This window comes from Pteropus medius, unplaced genomic scaffold, assembly GCF_902729225.1.
Source record: "Pteropus medius unplaced genomic scaffold, Ma_sr-lr_union100, whole genome shotgun sequence".
Classification (NCBI taxonomy): Eukaryota; Metazoa; Chordata; class Mammalia; order Chiroptera; family Pteropodidae; genus Pteropus; species Pteropus medius.
The window spans coordinates 11015930-11041682 of record NW_024349800.1 but is presented as its reverse complement, the minus strand read 5'-3'; the positions used below and the strand labels follow the sequence as shown (position 1 = coordinate 11041682).

Sequence of the window (25753 nt, the reverse complement as noted above, 5' to 3'; positions counted from 1 at the left end):
TTTGGAATCACTGATGAATTAAAACTGATTTATGTTTAGAGGAAACTAAATGGCTATTAAGAAAAGTCAGAACCTTAACAGTAATAAGTATCTCTAGGAAGCAACCATGAGGTGATTGGGAAAGCTAAAATGAAAAAGGACCTTTAAAAGAGGAAATAAAATTCTTTATTAATTTAAGGTAATAAATTAATTTAAGGTAAAAAAAAAAACAAGGAAGATATCATATACCTTTGAACAGGAGAAAAAATAGATAACTGAAAGGGCAAACACATTCAATTTTTAAAGCTCTTTTTTTTTTTATAGCAAACTTTAATTGTGTTCATATAACTAGAATATAATCCTGTTACACAAATATGAATTGGGATGAAATTACTAAAACTGATAACAATAGTATGCTTGTCCACAAAGGCAAGTCAAACAGTAACAAAAATATACGACCTAAGCAAATATAAGTTTTGATAAGATGGGCATGGATAGATGCTATATTTATTTACTCATTGATTTATTTACACTCAATTTAACAAATATCCATTTTTGTCTTTCATTGATTAAGGATGAAGCATTGTAGTTTTACTTAAACAAAATAAAAGGGAAAAAAAGCTATGTATCTTATATCAAGAAGTTTTGATGTAGATATCTAGTTCAATATAATTATGCACCCTAAATAATTTACTTAAGTTGCATGTAATACAAATGTATTTAGAAAGCACATATTATACTTTTACATCTAAATAATTCAAATGGTTTATACTGGTAAATTTCTGTGAATAAATCTCAAATTTAAAATCTTCAGTGTACATCAAAATTTCTCGTGCATTCAAGATAATTGTTCTATATGGATTTTCTTCTGCCCCTCAAATTTATTATGTTTAGAAGAACACAAGATTTATACTTCTGACCATGTCACAGAAGCTGGAATCAGATACTCTTCTGGGTGAAAGGGAGAAAAGGTAGGTTAAAAATAAATGAGTACACAAAAACAGAAATCAAGACAGCAAAGATTTGGGGATGCAAGATCCTGGACCAGAAAGAAGGGAATGAGCCCTAAATTAGCAGCTACTTTTTTACCCTCAAATGCTTTGTCAATTCACAGGGCAGGAAATGGACACTATGCAAAAAGCCATGAATTAGAGGTTGTTGCAACCTCACTATAAAGAGAAAAATTGACTTTAGGGCTACTAAGCCATCCAAGGCTTGAGGATCCATGTCCCTGGATAAAAGAAAAACAAAGAGGAGTGACCCTGACATTCTGCCCACATCTTTGTTCTTTAAGGCAATTGTTCATTGATATGCTTCTCGGGTATTGAAAGTGACACCAATAAACCAAACGATAAATGGCCACTAGGGCAGAAAAATAAACAGAAATGTAAGAAATCTCATGTTATTAATCAGACGGATATTTGAATTCAGGCCTGCCAAGGAAGAGGGGCTAATGAAAACCCCCCAGGTTTTTTGTGGTGACCCGTGAGCAGGCTATATATTCTAAGAGTAAGTGCAAACTAGAATTTCACTTTCCTCAACTGTAAAAATGCGATCTGTTCATATTTTATTTTCTTACCAAAAGAAAATCTAATCCTTTCAGAGGAAGATTGTGTCATCAAAAATCTCTAAATTTTTGTATGTACAATATCTTGTCTTGAATAAAAAGTACCAAGCATACCAAAAACAGAATCAAATGACCAAAATTAAGCACCTCATCTGCCTAAAAACTTAACTAATCTGTCGGAAGCCAGCCGACGAAGTAATTGAGGGTACCTGAAAGGGGGAGCATGGACTGAGGAAAAGAAAGAAGACAGACAGAATTGCAGGAGGGATCACAGAATCAAGCTGTGTCTGTGTCCCCGAGTTTATTTAGAACACACTATTTATAACATTACCATAAGAAAGACAGTAGTCAAGAATCAAGGTTAGCCAGATTACTATATCTAGTAGAACAATGAGAGTCTCACAACTCAGAACTCTCTGCTAAACTGTTGCAAGGAATGTGCAGTGACTGCTATGTGAACAGTTACCTCCCAGTTTTTCCCAGCGCTTTACAATCTCAACTTCTTACATTGTTGCCAAGTACACAAATATCCTTGTTCCTTGTTATACGATTTCACATGTCCATAAGTGACTCCCCACACTAATCTGTACATAAACTTAAATTAATAATGTAGTAAGGTTGCTGGATGAAATATCAATATGTAAAGTTACTTTAACACCTCTAAATCTCTAAATTAGAATAAATCATCAAAAATGTAGAAGGTGATATTTATAAAAACTTTAAAAATTTAAAAATTTAATCAAAACATAAGAAATAAATTCACAAAAAGATATACAAGAATTCTATACTGAAAACTGTAAATATTAATAAGATAGATTTCTAAAAAACTAAATAAGTGGAAGAGTATACCATATTCATGAATGGGAAGAGTCAATGTTGTAAAGATAGTAATACTTCCCAAATTATATATAGATTAAATTCATCCCAACTAGAATTTATTTTTTTTTAGAAGTTGTTAAGCTAACTCTATAATTTTGTGAAATTTTGAAGGATCAAAAACAGTTTAAACAATAGTAAAAAGTTACTCTGCAAAATAAAAACACTTATTATAAAGATAAAATAAATTAAACATTAGCTATTGGTGCTAGGATAGATTGATAATTAATTGAAATAGAAACAGAACTACACATACCTGTTACATGACAAAGTCACTCTTGCAATATAGTAGGGAAATATATACAAATTGCCAGTTATAAAAACAGTGACAGGGATGCAAAGTACAGTGTAGGGATGCAAAGTAAAGTATAGTCAATAATATTGTAATAAGTATTCACGGTGTCAAATGAGTACTAGATTTATCAGGGCGATCACTTTATAAGTTATATAAAATTTAATCATTATGTTGTACTTCTGAAACTATTACATGTCAACTGTAATTGAATTTTTTTAATTTTACAATAAATAAATAAAAAATAAATAACACTGAGTCAATTGTGTATATGAGAAAATTTTTTCAAATCTTAATACCTTTTCACACTTGATACAAATCTATTATAGGTTTATCATAGACAAAATATAAAGAGTAGAACAATAAAACATCTAGACAATATATGAGAAAAATTCTCCATTCATTGTAACAAGTACAAGTTTCTTCAGTAAAATTCAAAGTAGAAAGATTGATAAATTGGACTTTATTGGAATTTAAAATTTCTGTTCATCAGACCACACCATTACGAGAGTTAAAAGGCAAGACACAGAGTAGATGTTCGTAATATATCCTTTAAAAATGAAGTTTTAGCTAGACTATATATGAAACTTTTATAGGCAAAGAAGATATATAGAACCAATATTTTAAAAATAGCGCCCTGGACAGGCCACTTTACAAAAACAGACACCCAAATGGCAACCGAAACAATGAAAATTCAAAGCACAATAAAAATACCTAAGTACCCAGAATGGCTAAACTCTTTTTAAAAAAAGAAAAAGAATAGTCGATATTTAGTATTTTCAAAGATGCAATGCAAATACTGGTGTGAGTATAAAATTTTCAACTAGTATAGAAAACTGTTTGGCAACATATACCAAATATGAACACACTCATACTTTATGAACTACCAGTTCCACTCCTAAATATGCATACCTTCAAAGTAGTTATATAATGAACCTGAACGCAAGTAAAATAAGTTCATAAAAATATTATCTGTAATAACTCAAACTGGAAACAAGCAAATATCTATCAATAAAAGAATGGATAAATTGTGACATATTCATACATTGAATTATCTTAAAGCAATAAAAATTGGACTGCTACATGCAACGGAATGAATCTCACAGATATAACTTTGAGAAAAATGCAGAGACAACATAGTACATGCTGGACACTTACATCAAATTAAAGTTCAAAACAAATAAGGGTTTATTTAATTTGTAAAAATTTTATTTTTATCAGTTAAAATTTTATTATGATAGGTAGTTACTTTCCCTGACATTCTTTTTCTTCTTAAAAAAAAAATGGAGATGATAATATCTATCTCATTACAGTCTCACAGAAAGCAAATGAGATGCTGTGTATAACTAGCACAGTTTTTGGCATAGAGTAAATAAATGTCAGTGAAAGCTCTTTCCCAACTCTTACATCTGAACCTGTTCAGAACTTCGTTTTCCCGAGTATACTATATTTTAGAATAGAAACCTTGGAGGCATCTTTATTTAATCCCCTTCTTTTATCTTCCATACTAAAGTAATCATTTATCCCTTTTATTTCTTAAATATGTCTCTATTCTTTTTTTCTCTGTTGCTTCTGTTTTAAGTAGACTTTCACTACAGTATCATAATTAATTTTCCCATCTTTAACCTTTTTTCCTACTAAAAAATACTCTTGACAAAATTTTCTGAATTAAACTTCTAAATAACATATCTAGTTTTCACTCTTTACAAAGGTCTCTCATTGCTGAAACCGTAAAGAATAAAATTCTTAACGCTACACATAATGCTCTCCCAAATACGGCACTCATCTATCTTTCACATCTTATGTTACCCACTAGTTATTTAAGGCTCTACCATTCCAAGTGCTACACTTCTTGGAAAAGTCTTGTAGTTAAATTATCTCTTTCTATGTTTTATTCATAAAACCTGAAATACTCTTTATCCTTTTTTGATTTCATAACATGCTTTTTGAAATCCTATATTTTCCCTCAAGACTATAGTCAAGTTTTACCATTTACATATAGCTTTTCTGTTTCCTCAGTCTAAGTTAACAGTCTATTCTTTGTGTACTCATAACTGCTTAGTATATTTATTGCATTAATCACTTTCTGTCTTGTATATGTTTTGGTTAATTGTGTACTTATGTTTTTCCCACTCAAGCATATTTTGAAAATCAAGCAGCACGTGTAATTCATCTTATTTCTCCATATTCAAGAAGAGTACTTAGCATTTACATCGATTCCTCTTCTACTCCCAGTGAATTTGAACTGAATTTAATATATGTACATGGGAGAGAGAGCAGGAGAGTCTGTTTCAGAGGAAAAAAAATCAAAGTTAGATTTTATTTTGTTTTAATCAAAATTTTTAAAAATTAGGTTCTTAGGTTTTTAAATTAATCTTTTAATAGTTTGGCACACAAAATTAGTTACTTAAAATATATTAAAGAGTAACTGTTACTAAAATATGTTATGCTGTGTCTGGGACCTTTACCATTTTTAGCAAAATTATTTTTATTAAATTCAAATTTTAAGTACTAGCTTCAAATATGGGAAAGCCTCCATTTGATGATACTTTCTAAATTTGGAAGATGAAAGGTACTAAGCTTTTTGTCTTACAGTTTAGCTGCCATCACAGAAGAGGTCTCTTCTTTTCGAATATAGCTACTCCAAAACATTCCTCAGAAATACTGGAGAAGTGTGAGAAATAACTTAAATGTTCTTCAGAATTGTACCTTACCTTTCTCACCAGTTCCCATGGTGCAAAAGTGTTGATTTTTGTCTTTATGTTTTATGGTTAAGAGGATAATTTATAACCTTAAGAGTGATACTAAATATACTACATTAAAAAGAGACATAACTCATATTTCATTATGGCTTCATTAACTTTGAATTCCACTGCTGATTGAACAAACACTTTTTCTGTGTTTGTTCATTAAAATTTTTGCTACTTACTTTGGATTCCAGTATGAACTGAATTGAAATTTAATGCCCTACACAGCTGCTAAGAAAATAGATATCAATGATAAATAATATGAATTCTAGGTATCTGAAATATTGAAAATATTTGTAATATATAAGAATAAACGTTATAAAATATAAGTTAATAGAGTTGGACAAATCAAAATAACTCTTGATAAAACCAAAAGTAGGGAAAAAAATACCTTTATTTCCATATCTTTAAGCTAGAATTTTTATTTTGGAGTACACACACACATACACACACACACACAAATGTAGATTTCTTTATGAATTTACCACATCTCTGAACAGTTAATGGAACAAATTGGCAGACATTCCATAATGTCAGTAAGGGCTGATAAAATCATAAATCACAGGTTTGAAGGGCCCCTAAAATTAGTGAAGCATTCATTCATCTAGTCCAAGAATCTTTTGGACAATACCTTTATGATGCATCCCATTAACATACATTTTAACAGTTCAATTAATGTGTAACTTACTACCTCCTTTAGACAATGTCAATGTTGGAATTTCTTCCTTTTATTGAGTTAAATTTGGTTCATGGAGTGTCTATATAAAATATTTGCTTTTAACAGGAAATACCCATGTGAATATTAAATATCTGTTGCATTGGTTTTCCCAAATAAACAATAATGGCTAAAACCTACCCAGAAAGAACTTTAGGATAACACGAAGATTTTCTATAATGAAAAATAGAACCTGATGAGCTGAAGGCAACTATCAATAAAGGCTGAAACTATTTGCTGAATAGAGACAGAAAAAGAAGTGTCTTCTAATGGTCACCTTGTGAGATTTTGGTCTTAGGAAAAGCACAGTATTACTTATTAGAAGTGTCTTCTAATGGTCATCTTGTGAGATTTTGGTCTTAGGAAAAGCACAGTATTATGTTTACATAAATCGTTATGGAACCTCTATCTGAAATAGTTCTGCAACATTAAGAGTACCTTATAAGCTCCAAATTTTTACATGAGAAAACATCTTATTATAGAACACCCTAAATCCCCACTCTACACAATTATTTTCGTGGAAATCTGTGACCTAGGCATGTCCAATGCCATTCCCAGTGATATATGTTATATTTCAACTATACTTGGCTTGGGAGTATGATTTATACTCACCAGTATTGACTTCTGTTTACAATTCTATTCCAAGTGTGATGCGAGAAAGACTCACTTATCTGCTGCAGTTGGCTACGGAAAAAATAATATCAAATTTCCAAGGGGAAATACTTATAACCATGAAATTAGTTAATGTATATAAAGACACTTTCAAAATGGTTAAATGCCATTTTGAAACACACAGATGGTGATGATAATATGTTGAAGATTATTGTAAAATTGTTCTCATAAGAAAAATGTTATATTTAGGGCTTGATAGTTGATTTATGTTTGCCTTATTTCCTCATACATAAAATAGGAACAAAAATACCTTCCTTTCTCACTTTTAAGTTTGTTTTGAAGTTAAAATGGGATAATGCATTGTATATAAAAGCACAGTGTAAATCATAAAATCCTGTGTAAATAAACTATTAAAAGTTTACAGACCTTATGTAGTGTCATTGGCATGTAATAAATTATGAATGTTTATGTTTATGGCGTTACACTCTTCTGCAGATGGTTGGGAACACAAGTAGTACTTGCTAGAAAAACCCTGAAATATGATGAATTGTTGCCTAAGTATTTGAAAATCTAGGTAGATAATTTTTAAAAGGAGAAAAAGTATTATCAAGAACTAATATTTCTTCAACTTAAATTTAGAGACAAAAAGAAATGAAAGAATTGGGTTCAGATAGATAGAAGAATTGGTTTTGTTATTTAGCGTCTCAGTGATGGATACTCGTCTAAACCTTCTTGGCCTCAATTTCCTATATTTACAAAATGGGTTTTCATTTTCCCCTTCTAGGGAAAAAAAAACATTATAGGAAATATAAAACTGAATAATGAATAATGAATAAGAAAGTACTTTCTAAACTATAAATTGCTAATCGAACATTTATTATTAGGACTAAAGATATTGCATTTAATAAAACATGTCCAAGTCTTAACAAATTTCTTTTTAAGAGAAAATCTATACCAATAATGTAGGCCAACTTCAATCAAAGCAAACATAAATAAAATGATTTTTATAGCCTTACCATTATGCTTAGCTTTATTTTTCTATATTTGCCCCCTTTTAGGTACCATTCTTAGGTTTCAAAATCTTTCTAGTTGGCTGCTTTGTCAGATAAAGTTGATGTAATAATATCTACCTATAATCATTAAATAACATCTTTGCTTACCAAAGAATATGAATTGAACCAGTCTTCTATTTAAATATGCTTAAAGATATATCTAGAGATAATCACAAAATTTAAACTGAATTTTAAATTATATTTTGAAATACACACAGATTTTAGGTACGTGTACATTCTAAGTAACGTTAACATTTCTGATAGGTGGATAATAACGAAACATCATCTTCTGAGTTTTCAGTGTCCATTTCTTGTCAGGCCAGTTGGCCTTATTGAAACTCTAGGAAGCAAAAATTTGAGTTAAATTCTTGGCAAATGTAATTTGTAGAGTAGTGTCATGTTTCTTTTTCTAAGGTTTTCCTTCAGACAGCATGCCAAATTGTGGGGTGATGTATACCACGGATAAAGAACTGAAGTCTCACCCCAGAAAGCAATGAAAACTTCTTGTCTCAGACTTTGAAGAAATCTCATCAATAATTTATTTGAACACTCCCATTACGCTATAAGGGAACTAATGTTCAGAGATACAAATGGCTATATCCAAATTTTTAAAGCTGACCACTGAAAGCAGCAAGACTGGCCCCCGGCTTTTTATGAGGTAATTTTTCCATGCTACCTTTGGATATTGTTCTGCTTATGCCTGGAGATCTAGAAGCAGCCAGAGAAGAAGTAGAATATGGTTACAAACATTACAAATGTCAACAGAAAGAAGAAGATACATTTTGAAGTTAAGAATTTAATTTTATCTCCAATGTATTTCAATTCATATGTTTAGCTATATTTTTAAAGCAATGTGTTCAGAATTTGTTTTGCTAATTTGAAATCACTAAAACATGACAAGCAGCTACTGCCTAGAGGTTAGAAAACTTTTCCTTTTCAATGAGGTCAGAGTTTTATGCTTAATGAATTAATTCTCTATATTATTATTATTGAGAAACAATGAATGTGTCTAAATAACAAAATCTTCATAAACTCTACTATATAGAGCCAAATTTGTTCCTATATTTCCTTTCCTTTTTAAGCTAATTTGGGTAATATGGATATTTGTGCACAATGAATGAATTTTCCAGATTAGAATATATTCTCCATTTTCTTAAAGCAACCAAAAGTTTGTGACCTTATTTTTTCTTTTCAAATCAAAATGGTTGAGCTAAGCTTTTAATTTTATTTTTATGCTTTGTATGTATGATACTGTGTTTTTATGAAAAGATTAAGTATTGCAGAAACATTTTCAATAATGACTTATTCCGTATTCTACACTGGTCAATCCACATCGATACTGTAGTGTATGTGTTAGGACAGTTCAGATACAAGCTTCATAAGAGAATAAGCATTTTACTGACTACACTATTCATAATCTCTAACACAGGATAAGTATTTGTTGAGTACATTAATTAAAAGCAGTCAATGTAACCTAAGTTTATATTTATAAAGAGAAGATATAATGTGAAAAGTCCTTAGAAAAAAAAAATCATTGTAATGCCTTGGATGAGGGAGAATGAAGAGAATCCAGAACTGTAGGGTCAGTGCGTGGTGTGGTTAAGCCGTAAAACCGTGGGCCGTGAAGTCAGGCGAACCTGGGTGCGAGTCTAGAATCTGTCACTCTGTGGGATCTGAGCGTGTTATTTATTTTCTCTGAGAAGTACTTTGTTTACGACATGGGGACAATTATCTTTACTTTCCAGACGCTTTGTGAGGATTAAATGCAATAATTAATGTAAAATACCATCACGACATCTGCTGTATGGTCCCTCTGACTGTGTTTCCCACCTTATTCTTTGTGACCTTTTCTCTCACACTCAAGACTTCAGGGACAAACACAAGAAATGTTTTCATTTGTTTGCCTGTCTTTTCACTGGCTATATCCTCTGTTTAGAATGTTCCACTATGCTGGCTTCTTGGCTAAATCGAGTCTTCATGCTATAGTGAGCTTGCCCGGCTACCAAAAAGAGATTGAACATTACGTCTCCTCTTCATCTTAGAGAAAAAAAGCAGAAAAAGAAAGTACAAAGTAACAACTTAACTTAAAAAACATTTCCTTAAGGAGGTCAATTTGAAAGGATGGTTAAATGAAGCGAGCTCTAGAAGATAGGGCAGTTTTCTGGCATAGGGTTTAAATTTGATTAAAAGTTTTGACGAAACTGGTAGAGGACTCTTTCTGCTAGTCTGGAAATTACTAATTACATTACATTAGCTCTTGCCCTTATGAAACAGTGGAGGTAGGGCAGCGTCCCCTGACTTGAAAAAACTAGTGTGAATCATTCGATTTTGCCAGAAAGAAGACACGCTATGGGGATATCTGTTAGTCATTTAGAAAAAAAATCTCCTTTAAGCTGGACATGTATGTATGAATAATATTATTACTAATGTTTCCAACATTTAAACATAAATTGTGGCAGTCAACTTTAGAAGTCCAAAGGAGATTTCTTGTGTTTTAGTTTTTGGTTTTTGGTTCTTTAATGGAGTTCAAATTGTGATATTTACTTTCCATCATTCCATTGTTTGCCAACTGTAAGACACTCATCTATGTATTTCCTAGTCTTTACGGTTTATCTAACGGAGGGTAAATCTTCCATAAATGTGTCATAAATTAATAATGGTTTTGTTTTTAGAACACAATAGGAAAGAAATCTATTTTTAGAGCATACTTGATAAATGATTAGGAGAATGCTTGCAATTGAGGGATTGTGCTAACATAAAATAAGGATTTAAAAATCAAGATAAAATATAAAGGAGCTTTTGTGTGCTTAATTTACTGGACTTATAGATTATTTTGCTCCTGACTGCAGTGTGCGTGATTTAGTGATTTTAGAAAGTAATCTATTTTTACCCTGGGAAAGATCACCTTAAAGAAAGAACTCACAGCCTTTAGATGATGGATCTATGCATCAAAGCTGCATTCTTTGAGTTGTGTGTTGACTTGAGTGTTATAGTTCAAATAGCAATCTGCGCTGCGGGTGTACAAAAATCTTTAAAATTACTTCAAAAATGAATTACTGTACATAATACCCATGAGAGTTTAGTGTTGCTGTTTTCTTTTTATGCCAACAAGACTTGGTCACAGAAGGTTAAATGACTTTCCCAAGGTTACTTAGTGAGTCGTAATCAAAACTGGAAATAGAGCCCAAGAGTCTAGTTCAAATTCTATGACTCCTAGATGCTGACTTTTTAAAAACTGACAGATTGACTGTGATGTCTAGAAGCTCAGTGAAGTAGTAACATTTCTTTTTAATAATAGCAGTTAAATGTCCAGTCTTAGTTAATTCTAAAATACAATTCTAAATTAGAAAATTAAGTAAAAATTTATGAAATTTAAAAATAATACAGGCAAGCTCATTTAAATTAGTGTACAGAGCGGGACTTGCATTTGTTCTATGGAGATCAGTCCAAAGACAACATATTTATACATTTGGAAATGTCAATATTATTTCACACATACAAAAAAATCTCATATCCAGGCATACATCTTGCTACCAGGTATTTTAAAATGAATTTTAGCAAACTGATAAGGAAAAAAGTATATTAAAAAATTCTATGTTTATGTTTTTATGTGAACGTTTCTACTTAATTTAAATAATTCAACTTAATTTAGCTATTACATATTGAGTGCCTATTTTACTCATTTAAAAAATAAAAGAATGTAAGAAGACAAGTGACCAAAATGATGGTGCTATTCTAGACAGATTGATAAAAAGCCTCTTTATAAGCTTTCATTTGAGCAGAGATCTAAATGCAATAAGAAAGTGAGGCATGTCAGTGACTAAGGTAGTTCTTTTGTAGGAGAGAGAAAAGCAAGTGAAATGCCTTTAAGAGGAAGCAAATGTAGAGTGGTCTAGGAACATAAACACACTCCAAAAGACTAGTGTGGACTGAGTCATGGGAAAAAGTAGTACGAGAAGAGAGAAGTATGAAGAGAGCTAGGTTACATACAGCTGTATGGGCCACAGTAAGGAATTAGGATTTAATTCTGAGTATAAGAGAAAATCAGAGTGTGTTGAGCAGAGGACTGCTGGGGGGCTTCCTTTTACTAGGATTGCTGCTGCTATTAGACAAGAATGTGCGTGAGGGTAAGAACTACAGAAAAAAAATATATACATACCAGTTAGGGAACAAGTACAGGAGTGCCAGAGAGGTAGGATGAATCAGAGTGGCAGCGGTAGAGGTGCTGCGAGACTCTTATTGTATTTTAAAAATGTAACTGGACTTTTGCTTCCGGAAAGATGAAGTAGATGAACTCTTTCTTATTCTTTTGGCTAATTAAACTACAAACTCAGGGCATGTACATATTACACATCAGAAGAGAGTATATGGAGAGAAGAAAGCGGATTGGGTAATGAGGAATGACATGGTAGTGAGTTCTCCAGGTTTTATTTTTGTCTTATATGACTCAAATTGGATGATAGAAAAGTCAGAAACCTGGAAATGCCAATAAGCAAATTAAAAAGTCTCCAGAATATCTGCTCTCTCTAAGCCAATAAGAATGAGAGCATAGCAAAACAGAGTTTTAGACAGAGATAATAAAAAATCTACTTCAGCCAGACACAAAAGAAAAAGAATTACAGTCTCATCCTCACTCCCACCAACAAATGCTAAGTGGACACCTACACATCCACCCTTGCCGGAGTATAAGGAGCTCCTGCAGTGGTGGCTTCCTCACAGAAGGTCAAGTAGGAAGTTTGGTGTTTCATCCCCACATGGCAACAACAAGGTCCCTTTCTCAACACTTCCCCATCAGCTGAGACCATGAAGGGAGCATGGAATCTGACCTCCCACTTCCTTCCTACCTAGTAGTAACAAAGAGACCCTCAAAACCCCCATCCTTCACCCATCTTATCTGCAGAGGCTGACTTAAATCTCAACCTGGAAATAATGAGGTGATGTTTCCTTTCACCCACCAGAGCAGTGTCAAAGAAGACACATCAAAGCATAAAATTTAAATAAAATCCAGAGTAGTACAATACATAATCCAAAATGTCTGGGGTACTATCACTGATTGTCATTATATTGATCATCAAGATGATCTCAAACAGAATGAAAAAAAGATAATCAACATAGGCCAACACTGACATGACATAGGTGTTAAATTATCTCACAAAATTTTAAAGCAGCCATTATATAAATATTTCAAGGAGCATTATAAACATGCTTGATACAAATAAGAAATAGGAAGTTTCAGCAAATGCATAAAAAATATAATGAAGAACCATATATAAATTATAGAATGAAGAAAATATGATAACTAAAATAAAACTCAATTCATGAGCTCAATAACAAAATGAAGAGGTCAGAGTAAAGAAATTTTTAACTGATGATAGATCAATAGAAATGACCCAATCTGAATAACGGAGATTTAAATTATATAATGGATTTTATGAAGGACAAATCCCTTCATTATAATTCCATAACTTTATTATAATATTCATTTCAAAATATACACAGAGAGTAGAGGTATATTGAAATTTTTGGTTAATTTAGTGATCTGATTCAAGTTCCATAAGTTAATTAAGGTGTAAAATATATTAATCTCATTCTAAACTTTAAATAGCTGTTTAATAAAATTCGATATATGTATGCATCTCAAGGAAAATAAATAATGGCTTATAATTTCCTAAATAAATGCTATTGTACCTCTTCCTCAACATACAGACACACAGACACACACTTACACACATAGATACACCTACGCTTTTTTTTTTCTGGTGTAGTTGACTGGAAAATTTTACTTTTCTGTGTTTCCTGTTTCTGGAAAGGGAACTTTTTTCTCAGTCCTGTTTCTGATCCCATACAAGCAGTGATGCATAGAAATGCAGTTGCCATGACAACTGTTCCGCAAACTTAAGGCAAACCCATATCACACTGAGGCTGAGTCCCAGCTCAGAAGACAGATGGTGATCCCAGGTTCATAGCCTTCATTTTTTTCTGATTCTTCTGATCTGAAGAACTCATTTTAGCAAAGAAAAGAGAAGTTTTATTGTGTTTTTTTTGTTTGTTTGTTTTAATCAAAGTCAATTGTAAATTATTGTCTATATTCAAAATTCTTTATTCTCTTATATGTGAAAGATTTGTAGTAAAGCATTTGCTCAAATATTCAATAAGCTACTAACGATAACGTATTTAGAATCCATGTATATTCAGAGGCAAAACAGGACAGTAAAATTATGCATTATTTAAAGATTAATGATACGTAAGTTCTAGAAAATTTTTAAAAACAAGGCTGCATATATTATTAAAGCACTTGAGGTGATTCTTAATACTTAAATAGCTGAAGCACTGTTAGTTTTTGCCTCTAATTTAGGGAAGGCTATGATTCTCAAGGTTGTGCTAGGATACATCTGAGTAAAGAAAGAGTATACCTGAGGATTTGATATTTAGTAAGTACTAAGGTTTAGTGGTCGGATTTTCATCAAACAACATTTATTAGAGGCTTATGAGCAGACTTTACTATGGGATTTAAGAGTGGCTGAAAGAAAACACCACACAAGGCTTCTCTCTCATCACTTATTTAGATGAAGAAGAGTAAAACCCTTTTCTTCTAACACAGGTCAATGAAATACAAAAAATAGAATAGGAATCCAAAAAATAGAAGCAAATAGCTCAGAAGAAAAATATTTGAGGAAAAATAAATATAATTAAAATATAGTAAGTATAAATTTTGATACATCTCAGCTTATAAAATTATATTTATAAATTTAGATTAAGTGCTAAGAGTTCAGTAGGCAATCTCATTGAATTTCAAAGGTAATATCTACGCTGAAAAACTAGGAATTACAAATGACATTTAAGGAAATTGAAAAGTGCTCATAGTATTTAATGATCATAAAAAGAATGCTAGCTACCTGAAATATCTAAAATTTCAATTATTATATTTGAATAGTGATATATTTTAGTTGTTATTTTGAGTGTTAAAATCAACTTATATAAATATTTTTATACACATATTTGATGCATATCCCCATGCACAAAAGCAATTTTTAACAATTAGTTCATATTCATTTAATCTTCTGAAGAATTTTTGAAAACTATACATTTTTAAAATAGAGAACACATTCAACTACTTAATGGTCATGGAAGTTTAAGATTTTTTTTTTTTTACTAAAGTAATATATAAGAATAAGATACTAAAATTTCACAGGACAATTTTATATAAGTTCGTTTGGCAGAGAAACATATAAACTCTATATAGCATCATACCCATTTTACTCTCATGAATTGGAATCCACTATACTTATTTCCTCAAATAGTTCTGTCTTTTTGTTTTATACCAAGTTTCTTTTTGAAATAAGATGTAATAAAATATTATCAGAATCTACTGGTTGATATTTAAGCACATTAATTTAAAATCTTCTCTCTTGTGGTAATGACAGAATCACCTATCCCTCCCAAGTTTTTAGGCTTTGGGAATCTTGGATATTTTGCAAATCATTATGGCAATTATAACTTTCTCCTATCAAACCCTTTTTTACCTTCCTGCTCCATTGTGTAACTCCATAATCATAGCATCTATTAGTGTGCTAGGTTCTTTGCTTAGTACTAAAGATATGACATATTTAAATGTTTATAATAAAGCTCTAGGCATTTATAGCCACAGTTTATAGATTATGATATTGAAATTCACATGGGTTAAATTGATTTACCCAAGCCTATATATGTTAATTGTATAATCAAGCCCAAGTATTTCATATTCTAAATCTTGTCCTCTTTCTTCTCTACACTCTATCTTTCTGTCCTCTTAAACCTTATGATACTTTTGACTCTTCTTGTTTCACTTACTCTTTTGCTTCTTACAGTTGTCTTGTTTATGTTTTATCAACCCTATCTAGAGTCAGAAAAACATTCGTATTTTTATTTATCTTTATATTTTGCATTGTGTAGCACAAAACCTTTTTTGTAATATAGTATACTATTAGAACGACTTGGAAAACTACAGCTTCCAGTTACAGCCATGCCACCCTGAATAAGCTAGATCCCGTCTGATCTTGGAAGCTAAGTGGGGTTGGGCCTAGTTAGTACTTGGATGGGAGACCACCTATGAAGACCAGGTGCTGTAGGCAAAATAATTAAAAAATAAGGGATCATAAGCTGACAAGGTCCTTGGAATCGGTGAGGTTAAGCAAGGGTTGCCTAGTAAAAAAAAAAACAGAAAGAAGAAAAAAAAAGGAAAAGAAAACTATAGCTTCCAATCAAATAGCCTTTTATGCCTTTCTCTCTGGCAGAAAGTGGGCTGTGGTTAGGTAGATTGCTACTTGGAGCAGACAGTTTATATCTAGCTCAGTATCCTGATTGATCGCCTAAGATCAATTTGAAAATAGTGCACAGGACTACAACCTGTCATATCTGATATTTGGAAACCACTGTGTTAGATTTCATTTCTTCTTTAATAGTGTCTTAAACCATGCCTAAGGGATAAAGAAAGAGATAATGTTTTTCCTAGGCACCTTCACCTCATATATATAAATTAACTTTGCCTGAAATTTCGAATAACTGATATCCCCAAATCTCAGTTGCTTTCATAAATATACTTTTTTTTTTCCCTCACCCAGCAGTTCTTTTGAAGACCTATCTCTCTCTCTCTATAAACTCAATTACAAGTGCTTTGTGATTATCAGTTGTACATGCACCTCAACCTTGACCCCTTTCATTGGGTAATTTTGTCCAGTTAAAAGAATTTACTGGGGCCATTAATCCAATAAAAATTTTTAACAAATGTCTTATGGCTTAAAGTGTATCTGAATTTTATCTTTCACTGGTAAAAGATAGGCAATGTTTCATTGAGTATCCCTCCAAGTCTTGGAATTTCTGGATTCTTTCCTTTCCCTTTCACTTCTTAAAAGTAGATGATTTGTTTTTCTGATCTCACCTACTCCTTGTATTACTTTATCTAATGTTGATAATAAACCACAATTTCATCTAGTAATTGTCTTCTAAGAATTTCTTTGATAGAGCCATAACACATTAAGTATATGTTCTTCCTCTCAAATATTCTTGGACAGTAGGTTTACCAAATGTTTTTTCCACTATATAACATTGCCATTATTAGTTTAATCTCTAAAAACATATTCTTCACGGTCCACCACCTGGCTCCAAAACCAATCCTAAATATTTTGGGTTATCATGAGTCAGCTGTTGTAGTGATAAAGCTAACTAACAACATGCAGGCTTTTTATATTGTACGCTTTGAAAATGTTCTCTTAGGTGACATTAAAGGGCATTTGAGAGGGTCGTAACTGTCATGGCAGAATTGCAATATTGCCTTTTGGTGTATTTCCCCCTTCCTACATGCTTTATGGAATGCAATCACTTCAGACTGTCTACAACAGAGGACTTATATTTGTATTCATATCTTTTCTTGGTTTAGTGACTATAAAGTTCTGTCCTGAAGAAATGTGGGCTTCGTTGGGAGCCAGAAAGAGGGAACAAAGCAACATTTACTTTGAACTGATTCTAAAAGGAATTTATGCTCCTAACGTTCTCCTCAGTTTTCTTTTTTCCACCCAAGTGGGTCGCTGTGTCTCTGTGCCTTCCTAATTTTCCAGATAAGTATTCAGGAATATAAACTTTGTCAATGACCAATAATACTATTTTTCTACCATTTAAAACTGTTATATATTTAAAAACAGTCAAAATACTATATTAGTCTTTTAAAAATATAAACAAATATCCTATACTATGTGGTTTTCTTGCTCCATCGAATCTTTTATATTCAGTATTATAATTCCTGAATATTCCTTCATTATAATCACTTAAACTACTGCGTTTATTGACATTATAAAGTACCTGATACATGCAAGACCAAAAGCATGAACTCAATGACTTGCTACTTACAACTCTTTTAAGCGTAAAATTGAAGGGGATCGCACATTTTAAAATATTGATTTTTCAACAACTCTATGTTCTCATTCCTCCATCTCTTTTTTAGATACTTTGCTTCCCTTTTTTAAAAAAATAATTCATCCTTCAATGTATACCTCAAATGCTGTCTTCTTCTCTCCCTCCAATGCATGCCCCCACACATGTACATAATATACACATACTTCTAAGTTCTTAAATGATAGCAACTCTTCCTCAATCACCTTTAAACTTCTGGCAATTACACAGTTCTTGACCTTTATTAGTTGCCTTATAAATATGTATTGTATTATTTTTACCCAAGGGGACACAGGAACCCAAATTATCTAACTGACTTGTTCAATATCATAGTCATCTAGTGGCAATAGTAGGATAATAATCCAAATACACTAACTCTAAATTCAATATTTCTTTATATGTAATACATGAATAAAACCAATACATACATATAATTTAGAACTCTGTAAAATTATACTGTATTTCTGAAACCTTAAAACTGAATATCTAATAAATGTCTTATTTTTTCTAATTTAAATATATGCGGTGCTATTGTGTTTACTGTTCAAGCAGTCATGTTTAAAAACAATCTATACAATTCCATTAATTTCACATCATCTAGAATTTTTTATTCATTTGCTCATTTCAGTTATACATTTCTCTCCTACAGCATGTTGAAATAGTGATTTGTGACTAAAATTTCTACATGCAACTTCTTTTGGTCCTATCAAATATTCATTTATCTAGATTGTTTATTTATTATGGATCCTGTTATACTTTATCAAAGGAGCCTTTTTAATATATATATAAATATATATATTAATATATATATAAATATATATTATATTTTTATATATTTATATAAAATATATTTTATATAAATATATAAAAATATATTATATATATCTATATATATTAATATATATTTATATATATTAATATATATAGATATAGATATAGATAGATAGATAGATATATTAAAAAACAACAACAACAACAAAAAACTAGCAGCCAAAAGGATATCCTCTTTTTCTTTGACTTCAGGATGTTCCTGCAGTGAGCAAGGCATTTTGGATGCCTTCAAGAGGAAGGTCAGCATGAAGAGACATGGCTTGCTCTGACCTTCCTGAACCTTCAAAGTGTTTCATCTGAGTCAGTGCTTTTGGGACTTCCACTTTATTAGTTTTAGAACTTCCACTGAGAGTGTTCTGTCTCTGTTATTTTAGTAGACTGGGAAATCTATGGATGGCATAAAGATGATCAGAGAAAATTTACATAGGTAAGGCATTTTAAGCACTCCCAAATGCTTTTAAATTAGAAAAAGTTAAATTTATAAAAACAGTTTGGGATGGTTATATGTTTACAAATCGGGGTTATGATCTGAATTCAAATGCTATCTTTCCAGTTTACCTTTTCTTAACTTATACATATTTGTACAGATTTGAGGAGGGAAACTATCTCAAAGTACATAATCAATTACCCTAAAACTACTTAAATATTTCATTTATGTTTTTGTTCAGATGTTTTGTTCAGTAGTAAGAGTATAAATGAGAAATAAAAGAATACTAAACTCCATTACATAGCATGTATCAGAATTCTTAAAGATAAATAAATGAAGTATCAATCTAAGCATTTATATTGATCCATAAAATAATTCTACTTCACAATAAAAAATATAACCACTAGTGTCACAATCTGTACTTTGAATAAGTAGAGGTCTTGATCCTCATTAGCATATCGTACGCACAGATTATATTTAAAATATCTATGAAAGATTCTCGTTTACCATCGTATAACATTTTGGGCCTCATTTTGTAAAACTGATCAAAAGGTCTCAACTATAATTTATATGAGTGGCAGCTTTGAATAGTGGAGGTATGGAGGCTTTAGAATCACCTGAACTGGTTAGATTCCTGCAGGGTCACATGAAATTTACATGTATTCAAATCTCAAATTCTACGTTAGAAATCTAATACTCCCTTCGTGGGAGTGTTACGCAGTTTATAAATAATATATCTGAAGAGACTAGCCAATATGAGGAAATAACAGACTAATAGCTGTTATTATCCTTGTGATTGTCTTTTAGACCAGAGGCTTTTACATTGGAGTATACATACCTTTATGGGCACAAGAAGACTCTTCAAGAGCTAAAAGGGTTGGACCATATTTAAGGAAACCAATTTGAAGATCCTGAACTTTCATAAGCACCTCTTTCTAAATTTGACCCTTATAATACTGCATCTGTGCTGTTCGAATTCTTCTTTCCAACTCCCTTTCACAATTATCATTCTCCTAAGTTAAAGAAAGAGAGAGGGAGAGAGAGAGAGAAAAGAAGAAAGGAAGAAAGAAAAGAAAAAAAAAGAAAGTGGAAAGGAAATCTTTCTTTCAATGCAATTCTTCTAATGGAACACTGGGTGTTAAAAACACCTGGACGCTAAAAAAAGAGATAATTCTAGAACACATTTATGTTGAGGAAGAACCCTTGGAAAGCAAAGGGCTTCTGTAGAAAAAGAGAAAAACTGCAAAGACATTATTTATTTCATCTTGGTGAAAAAGTCATGGCAAACCTCCCTGTTTTTCTTTCTATCTCTTCCTTTTCCTCACTCTCCATCTCCCTGTCTACTTATGAATTCAATTCAGAAGTGATATGGTTGTCATGGGAATATAAATTATCATGATTTTTCATATTAAAAAAATTCTCACTTGTAAAATTAAGTTTCATTAAGCTGGGCCATTTGCTAATTTCATTTAGCAAATGAAAGAGAGATATTTTCTATATATTAAATGTGCTAATTTTGCTGCTATGAGATTTTTAAAAAATATACATTTAAAGCCTCTGTTAGGCAGAGTTCTCTAGAGAAACAGAACCAATGACATATGCACATTTATTTGAGGACGTGGCCCCTGTGATTACGGAGACTGAGAATCCCATGTTTATAAGCATGCTTGTAAACCCAGGGCAGCTGGGGATGTAATTTAGTTCAAGTCCAAAAGCCTGAAAACCAGAGGAGCCAAAGGCGTTATTAAAGAACAAAATTCAACTGAGTAAATTTGAAGGTCTTTTTGGCTTTATCAAGTGATTCATGAAGCAGGCAGCATCCCATCTAGCAACTAGAAGGGTGCTCAGAGCGGTTGCTTTTATTAAGCAGGAGGGTTTGGCAGTAGAGTTATTAGCAAAAGAAAAGAATGTATTATTTTCAGGCCAGATTTTTTTCTTTTGGGGCAAGGGAATGGCTTGGGTTTTATCATGTGAATTACCTCACTAGTCTTGATTAGGAAATTCCAGACTGATTGTTTTAAAGTTCTATTCCTGGGAGAGGCCGAAACTGCAGTTAGGTTAGTTATGAAGTTTTGGTTTGGAGACGTGGCTTAGCAAAAGTGACTCCATCTTGGCTGTTGTTTCCTTTTTTCTATTTTTTTTTTTTTTTTTAACTGTGTTATTCCTTGTCTGTTGGCAGGAGAGGATGACGAGATGCCCCAGCTCAGCAGTGAGGCAGGAAAAAGATCGTGCTTATTTACATTGGAAAGGCCAAGTTACTTAACTGAGTCCACAGATTCAAATGTTAACCTCACTTAGAAACACCTCACAGACACGTAGAAATAATATTTAATGTTGGTACCCTGTGGCCAGTCAAATCTAAACTTAAAATTAAACATTATAAAGTATATCACGATATCCAAAATGCTATCAAGCAACTAATGCTGAGCAACTAAAATGCTTTGCAACTAATTAAACTCATGATAAACATTTTTGACATGAAAATAAAAATGTGTGAGGAGCCTAATTCCAAAGGAAAATTATGTACTTTTATAACGAAAGTATCTGGTAATCACTCCCTAAGCAGGTTATCAAACTTAGTATAAGAGAGAAGGGATATTTCAACACATTGTGGCATTTGATTGAGATAAGGTGTTACCTAGAGTCGCCATAAATGCTTACCTTTTCGATCTGAATTTCCACGTATTGGCAATATAAAGGGTACAGAAACAAGTTAGACAACATTATGAGAAAAAAATATCAAAGTCGTATTGTGAGATTTTTCTACAGAGAATTGTCCTGTAATAAAATTCAATAAAATTGATGTCCTGAAAAAAACAGAGAAGGAAAGTTTGGAGGATAAAGTGGCTCTAGGTAAAAGGGGTCCAAGTAGATACAACAAACAAATGTAATCTGTAATCTTGATTATATCCTAGATTTAAAAGATAATAACAGAATAAAAGATATTTAGGACAAGTAGGAAAATGTGAATATAAACTGAGATGATGTAACGAAATTATTGTTAATCTTCTAGGTGGTGAAAATGATGTTGAGTTTACATTACAGAATGTCTTTATTCTTAAGAAATTTTCCTAAAGTATTTCAGAATGAAATGTTATGTCCTCAGTATATGACCGAGTGTTTCAGGAAATAACTAGCACGTGAGTGTGTCGTTGGGGCGGGAACGCACAAGCATAGGGTCACGGAGAGTTTAGAGCGATCGCACGTGGGAATAAATTTTAATAATGGATCTGGTGAAAGATAATGACTAGAGTATTTTTCAACTTTTTAATAGGTTTCATAGGCTTGATAAGTTTGAACATTTTCTAAATAAAAAGTTAGTGAAAATGTTATATATAACCCCTCAAAGATGTGTGAAGGAAGATATATGTATTTATTTATGTATATAAATATTTACAACATGTATATATGCATACATATGTATATATATAGACACAACATTCTAAAGGCATAGTAAACAAAGGTATGTGAACAAAAGACACTGAAGAACACTCTTGAAACGGAGGAAGCCTTTAAGAGGACATAGATGTATTATCCATATGGAAAATATAATCAAACTTCAACATAAATAAACCACGATGCAGTTCTGGGCTTTGAGACTTAGTTTTACTCAGTGTAAATTTTATCTTATGAGAACTCTTAATACAGTTACTGGTTGACAGATTGCTTGCTTTATAAACTATACATCAAAGAAAGCATGAAATTAAGGCATAAAAAGGCTTAAGCTTCAACATATGCTTGGAGAATAACTTCACATCTGTCCATTTCAGATGGTAGCATATAAAATGACTAGCTCTATGTTTCACTAAATTCATCTAACCTACTGTCTAGTCCACTAATTTGCATGCATAAAAAATCAAAGATTTTCGCTTATAGTCTTTACCTGTATTAGATTTAAAATCATGTAAATAGTGATTTTAGTATAAATCTAAATAATAACTGAAATTGTTATACTTTATATAATTTTTTTCATATTATGTCTGCTTTATACCATATTTTATCATGGATAAATTATTTTTCTTAACCTAAATATTATTTAGAGCACAATAAAGAAAATGATATAGAATATTTTGATGTGTTCTGAATATAAAACTCTGTTTTGACTCCTACCCAATAAGCAGGTGTCGCTAGTCACAAAGGTGATATGACAAAAAATATATAGGAATCAGATCAGTGAAACATAATAGAAAGCCAGAAATAAACCTAGATAAATAGTCAACTGATCTTTGAGAAAGGAGCAAAGGTAATACAATGAACAAAGATAATCTTTTCAACAAATGATGTTGGAACAACTAGACATTCACATGTCAAAAATGAATCAAGACACACTTTACACCATCACAGAAATTAACTAAAAATGCATTACAAACCTAAATCTAGAATGCAATACAATAAAACTCCTAGAAGAAAAGAGCAGAAAATCTAGGTAACCTGAGAACTGGTGATTACTTTTTAAATACAGCACCAAAGGCATGATCCATGAAAGAAAGAATTGATAAACTGGATTTTCTTAAAATTAAACATTTCTATTCTGCTAAAGACACTGTCAAGAGAGTGAAAAGACAGGGCACAGACTGAGAGAAAATATTTACAAATGATGTATCTGATGAAAAATAATTATCCAAAATACACAAAAAAACTTTTAAAACTCAATAAGAAAACAAACAACCCAATTAAAAAAAGAAAAAAAAGCCAAAGACCTTAATAGACATCGCACCAGAGAAGACATGCAGATAGCAAATAAGCACATGAAAAGATTCTCTCCATCATATGTCATTAGAGATATGCATATTAAAACAATAATGTGATATTACTATACACTTAATAGGATGGCAAAAATCTGAACACTGACAGCACCAGTGCTGCTGAGGATATGGAGCAACAGGAAGTCTGATTTGTTGTTGATAAGAATACAAAATGATACAGCCACTTTGGAAGACAGTTTGGCATTATTTTTATAAAATTAAACATACTCTTACCATATGTTCCAGCAATTGTATTCCTTGGTATTTACCTAAAGAACTTCAAAATGTATGTCCACTGAAAAACCTGCACGGTGATCTTATAGCAGCTTAATTTATAATCGCCAAAACTTGGAACCAACCAAGGTGAATGAGATGTAGTACATCCAGAGCGGAATATCATTCAGTGTTAAAAAGAAATGAGCTATCAAACTATGAAAAGACATGGATGAACCTTAAATGAGTAGTATTAAGAAAAAGGAACCAAACTGAAAAGGTTACATATTGTATGATCCCAACAATATGACATTCTGGAAGAAGCAAATCTGTGGGAAGAATAACAGGATTAGTGGTTGCCAGGGGTTTGAGAGAGAGAATGATGAATAAGTGAAGCACGGGGGATTTTTAGGTCAGTGGCACTAATCTCTGTATTACTGTAATGATGGATATATGTCATTATACATTTCTCCAAATCCATAGAATGACAAAATGAATAGTGAAAACTAATGTCAACAATGGACTTTGGGTGATACTGATGTGTTGTCAATGGAAGTTGATCAGTTGTAGTAAATACACCAATCTGATGGGGTCTTCTTTAACTGGGAATGGCTTCCTCAGTTGTGATGCTGATTCTCCCTCCTCTGGCTTCTGGTTGTCATCTCTTCTTTTTAGGTCCTCTCCCCAGCCCCACTCCATTTTTTCCTTTAGGATTTTCAACACATTCCTTTCTTACTAGTTCTCTTATATGGACTTTTAAATTCCTTGTGTTTCTTCTATCTCAAAACTCTAAAATAACTTTCCCTAGATATAAAGATATGTCCATTATCTTTGAAATGCTGTCATCTGTTTGTTTTAGTGGTACTGATCTTATCTGTTTCTCTTCTGTCTTTGTAACTGCAATGCTTTCCCATCCTTTTAATATTAGTGGCCCTAAAGTCCTATTTTTCTCCCTTTACAAACTATCCTGAAGTGACCTCATTCTGTTAGTTTCAACTCCTAACTATATACTACTGAGTCTCAAGTACCTTTTATTCCTATCCAGACCTCTCTCTAAATGTTCAGGCCCTTTTCTCCATCTAGGTTACCTACACAAACATCTAACTCCCCAATTCACCAACCGAACTAAATATATTTCTCCAATCTGATCCTTTACCTTGCTTCCCATCTCTCTGAATGGCACAGTCATCTCACAAGTCATCTAAGCTCTAAACTTCAAAATCATTTGAAAATTATCTCTCTTCATTACTCTCTAAAATCAGGCACTGATCCTCATGGATTTCACCTTAGATAAGGTCCTCATGACTTTTGGTTCATATCTCTACCACAGTGATCTAATTAGCCTTGAAGAACAGGGGACATGGCGGGTAAGGGGGCAGAAATTCCAACTGTCTGGGTTCAATTCTTGGCTTAGTTAGGTAACATTGGACAATTTACTTTATCTCCCATTTCTCAACTTCTGAATTTATAAAATGGGGATAGTCATACTACCTATATCATGAGGTTGTTTTAAAAACTTGGTTCATGTATACAAAACCTGTCTGGCATAGATGCTTTATTGGGATTAGTTGGTATTTTAGCTCCCCTAAAATCATTCATTTACAACTTTGGAGATACATTTTTACTTTTTTTATTTGCAGATAAATCACTTTATGATTTCATCCTCACCCCTTATTATTACAATTATCCCTTCTCCTTCCCAAAACAGCACCCTGAGATTCAGCCACAACATTACACTTGAGCCCTTTATAATGTTTTGTGTTTTGTTTATTT

General features: G+C 32.0%; 1 protein-coding gene and 1 pseudogene across 2 annotated transcripts in view; both read left to right on the top strand.

Annotated features, from left to right (window-relative positions):
- KLHL1 (kelch like family member 1) overlaps nt 1-25753 on the top strand; it is a 273818-nt gene that overhangs the window by 31215 nt on the left and 216850 nt on the right. The gene's annotated exons all lie outside the window — the stretch shown is intronic.
- On the top strand, nt 15833-15951 carry LOC120622508 (uncharacterized; annotated as a pseudogene).